The sequence below is a fragment of the Capricornis sumatraensis genome, chromosome 19, assembly GCF_032405125.1.
Source record: "Capricornis sumatraensis isolate serow.1 chromosome 19, serow.2, whole genome shotgun sequence".
Taxonomy (NCBI): Eukaryota; Metazoa; Chordata; class Mammalia; order Artiodactyla; family Bovidae; genus Capricornis; species Capricornis sumatraensis.
The window spans coordinates 74,765,458-74,770,245 of NC_091087.1; positions in this window are offsets into that span (position 1 = coordinate 74,765,458).

A 4,788-nucleotide genomic window follows, 5' to 3' on the forward strand; every position below is an offset into this window, starting at 1 on the left:
ACTGTCCTGCACCACCCCAATGTGAAAATGAAGAACAGAGTATTTATTTTTAATATGAACATGAAATAAAATGCTATCTGTCTAAGGAGACGCGGGGCCAAGTTGACTGCAGACAGAAGGTCTGTCTCCCCACGCACCCAGGGGCTGGCCAGAGGTTCTGTGCTGACTGCCTTTTCCTGCCCACTGTACCAACAGGGAGACTGAGGCAAGTCTGAACTGGGAAAGCCCACCGCCATGGTTACAGAGCAAAACAAACTTTGACCCTGGTTTCCCAAGGCCCCTGGCCTCACGTGCCAAGTGAGCATTGCCCTACAGCCTGCATCCTGGCAGATAAGGAAAGGCCAAAGCTTGTTCTACAGCTTGAGGTGTTTGGGTTAGATGTGCGAGGGACTTCCCAGCAGCGAAAGTTGTATGCTACCACAGGGCAGGTGTCAGCCTGGAGTGAGTGTGTGGAGGGGTGGACCCTGCCAGTCCTGGCTGTAGACATGAGGCTGCAAGGAGCATACTCAGGCCTGACCCCTGCAAACCTCCCTCTTCATCTTTCTCTCTCGAACCCATGGCACTGAAATTTGGCTCCAGCCTGCAAGCAAGGCTGCTAGGAAACCCCGTTTGCATTGGCAACCTGGGGCTCTCCAAGAAAGGGGGTGCTGAGATGGGAGATTGACAGGGAGGTGCTGATGGAGGCCCCATCAGCTGCCTCTCCCCCACCCTCCTTCCTGCTGGTTTCCTGGGGGGTCAGGAGCAAGTGCCAGGCACAGCCTGGCCAGAGGCGGGGCTGGAAGGAGGAAGAGGAGAGGTTGGTGTTCCAGGCCCCGGGAACAGTTGTGGGGTGGGGTCGGGGCGTGTGAGTGCTGACGCTGGCAGGTAGCCCTAGTCTCATTGGGGAAACTGAGGCCAGCACAGGATGGGGATCTGCGCCTCTTCACACCAGGCCCCAGCACGGGTGGCCTGAGGTCCTACAGCCGGCTGGGGGGCGGGCAGGTGTCCAAGGGGCACCTCTTTCCCTCGGGAGCAGCAGGGGACTGACAGGCCAGCCTGACCCCACGAGTCAGCCCGGTGGCCGGCAGAGTTCGGGTAGGAGCCGTGCTACAGGAAGCCTTGCCCTGGATTGGTCCTGGCCAGCTTCCCACGGGGAGCCCCTGCCACCCCCGACAGCTTTGCGTCCCCGGCCCCTCAAGGAGACCCCTCCTGCAGCCCCGGCCCCGGCCCTGACCGACGGGCCTGGTGCTGCCTGAGCCCCTGGGCTGCAGGCAGAGGGTCCCGGGCTGGTTTCTGAGCCAGGCGTAGTTCTGCCACTTGCTCTCCAGTCAGAGGCTGTAGGCAGGTTTCGTCAGCTCTCTGCACCTGTTTTTTCCAGCTGCGAAATGGGGGTGCTGCCTGTGCCTCCCAGGCCAGGAGGAGTGAAGCAAGGGCCTGCCATAAAGCCAGGTTTGGGGCCACGTGAGCCCATGTTCCCATGGGCCTGGCACGAAGAAGCAGAAAAGACCCTGGGTGCAGGGCTAGGGGGGGTCTGTCAGTGAGTCCTGAGGTGGGCGGGGCCGTGAGTGGGGAACACCCCCACGGGAGGCGGGGCCAGCAGGGGCTAAGCAGCCTGTGAGCGGCAGCAGGAAGGCTGTAGGCGGAGACCCAGGCCCAGAGCCAGAAAGGCAGGGTTTTCCTGGCAGGACCCTCCATGCCCAGGTGGCTCTGTGTGCCCCGGCTGTGTTCCTGTGAGCCCAGCAGAGCGTGAGGGGCTGGGGTCGGCTTCCCAAGGCTGAGCTGGGGTGAATAGGAGACTACACGGCAGCTCCTATGAGGGGTGCAGCTAGGGAGGCCGGGGACTGCAGGCAGGACTGAGGCCAGGGCACCCCGACTGGCTCGGGTCCAGGGCCCTGCCATTGGCCATCCTGTCCCGGGCTGGGGGTCTGTGCTCAGGACCCTGCCCACCACCACGTCCCAGGAGGCCTCACGAAGAGCCAAGTGTTTCCCTGGCCATTCTATTGTCCGGGCCGAGCACTGGGAGGGAGAGGGCTGGCTCTCCGAGCTGCTTCCGGACTTGAGGACCAGGTTGTCTGGCTGATAAGGAAGTGTGTGTGCATGTGTGTGTGTGTGTTCATGTATGTGTGTGTTCCTGGAATGTGCCAGCCCCTGTCAGTGCCCAGGGATGGGGGGGTGGGGGTGCTTGCCCAGTGTCCATTCCTCTGTGCAGCAGGACATCCTGCGTGCCCCCAGAGCGCGGGTACCAGGCCCCAGCTAGCCTGGCCACCCCCTTCCCCCTGCGCGGCCCCCTGCTCTTCCCCCTTGGGCTCAGCTTGGCTTTACCATTGCCCACATTTCCTGGGGCTCCATTGTGGGTGGAGGGTCGTCTCTAGCCCTGAGCCTGTGGCTCCTTGTTGAGGCTGGGGGTGAAAGGGTGCGGGGGCCAGCCTGCCCAAGGCAGGACGCTCAGCTTCAAGGACAGGAAACCCAATCTGCTGACCCAAGACAGCCTGGGCGACAGGAGGGACCTGGTGTCCCCCTCACTCCACCTGGGCGTGTTCCCTCTGTGGCCCTCCGCCCAGCCTTGGGCCAACCCTGCTCAAGGGTGTTCCGGTCTCTGCTGCTATCTCCTACAGCAGTGAGCCAGCCCAGTCCTCTCTGAGTCTGGGTACCCTCCTCTGTGACACAGGAGATGCTGGGAGGCTGTGCCCAGCAGGAGCGGAGCTCAGGGGGAGGTGGGATCAGCCAGAGACCCTGCAGGTGGGGCGCCGGGAGGGGCAGCCAGCCTGCCACCTCCGTGCCCACGCATCCTCTCCCTCCTCCTCCCTGGTCTGCTAACCCTGGCCCCTTCCTTCCTGGACTTCAAGGGGCCCCTGGACACGTGGGCGGCCCCCTTGGCAGCTGGGATGCAGTCCTCACAGAGCCCCCATAGCTGCCCCAGGGGAGAGGGGGCTGCAGGGTCCCCAGAGCCACACTGTCCCATCTCTCACCTCCTCCTTTACTACCTCAGAGTCCTTTAGGGACCTCCAGCAAGTCAGAGGGTCCCCCTCCCACCGAGGTCAATGTCTGCCCACCGTCCATTGGCCCGGGGGGAGGAGCTGGGACTGGGCCGCCTTGGGCTAGATGGTGCTTCCCCAGCCGTCTCCCAGTGTGGAGCGCTGGGTGGCCGGCCTGTGCCCTGGTACTGGGCAGGGCGATCAAAATTAATATAGATTAGTTGATTGCAGATCAACTGTAAATCAACTGTATTTAAATTTTTTTAAAAAAGGATTAGGCTGTGGATTCAGACACCTCTGGGCTGGGAGCCCAGCTCTGCACCTTGCTAGCTGTGTGACGTCGGGCAGCTTACTCCACCTCTCTGGGCCCCAGCTCCTGGTATAACGTGGGGAGCATTACGGGAGAAAGTGCAAATGTGCAGGACGAGGCCCAGCCTGCCTGTCTGCACTCCCTCAGGATGGCAGTTATTGCTATTTAGATGCACCCGCTCCTTGAAGCCCTGTCTGGCAGCCCCCTAAGTGAGTGTCTGCTCTGTTTCTAGAAAGGATTGAGGCCAAAGGGGTGCTTGAAGCAATGTGTCTAAAGCCCCAGATGGGGGACTTCCTGGCAGTCAAGTGGTTAGGACTCTGCGCTTTCACCACCAAGGGCTCGGGTTCCATCCCTCCTCAGGGGAACTGAGCCCCCACAAACTGCTCAGTTCAGCCAAAATCAGGAACCATAGATGGAGGTGGTGGGATGCCCCAGGGCCCAAATGGTCTCCGTGCCTGAGCCCCCACCATCGTGCCCTCCTTCTCCAAAGAGGAAAGGGCAGAGCTCCCTGATGAGAGGTGTTCCAGCACCCAGACTGGAGGAAGGGGAAGGCCCGGTGGTGGTTTGGGGCAGGTTCCCTCCGCCCTCGGCCTTGGCGCCCTGCGCAGCACTGGGATTCCCACAACTCCTGCCATGTGACCCGCTCTGTCCCTGGTGGGACTGTTTGTGGAGCAAGGCTGTTTTCCCGGAAACTGTGCTGTTGAGGAGAAGAGCCCGGGCAGCCCCGGGTCTGAAGTAGGTCAATTTGCATCACCGCCAAAAACTGCTGTGGAAAGCCAGGGCCTTCTAGGAAAGAGCCCAGGCCACTGGGGCCAGTAGATTCCCTGGTGCCCTGGAGGCAGTGCCGTCCTTAGCAGGCCACTGGGATTGGGGTTCTTATGCCCAGCGGGCCCTGCTTTGTCCCATGTGGCCCCACCCACCTCTAGCACCTCCAGCTCTTTCTCCTCAGGCCTCATTTTCCCCATCAGGCAAACACAGAAAGGAGTGCAGGGCCTGGCTTCCTCCCTGGAGGAAGGGTGGGCTGTTAACAAGCGGACAGCTTCATGGGGGCCTGGGAGGACACTGCCTGTCTGCGTGCACCTGCCCCGTTGGGGGCTCTCCTGGGACGGGCGGTCCTGGGAGGGTGGCTCCTGGTCAGCTGACCTGACCATCCCGTGGTCCTCGGGTGGTCAGGAGACTCGGGCCAAGGTCAGGTGCAGCTGCCAATGACCCTGAGCAAGTGACTTCCCCTTTGGGGGAGGCTGGGTGGCAGCAGAGATCCCAGCCTCAAGGCCTCCGCTTTTTGCGTCCACTTGTTGCCTCCAAGGCTCGGTTTCCTCACCTGTCAACAGAGGATCCCATGGCTCTGCCCAGTGCACTTCGGGAGCGAGCGGGGACAGCCCCGAGAAACTAGAGGCCCCAGCAAGTGTCCTGGAGGGAAGCAGCGCGCGAGCGGAGCTGGGGCCTGGGAAGCGCAAAGTCATCGCCGGAAGGGAAGTGGGCGGGGCCGTGGAGGAGCCCCGCCCCGGGCCCTGCCCTCCCGCC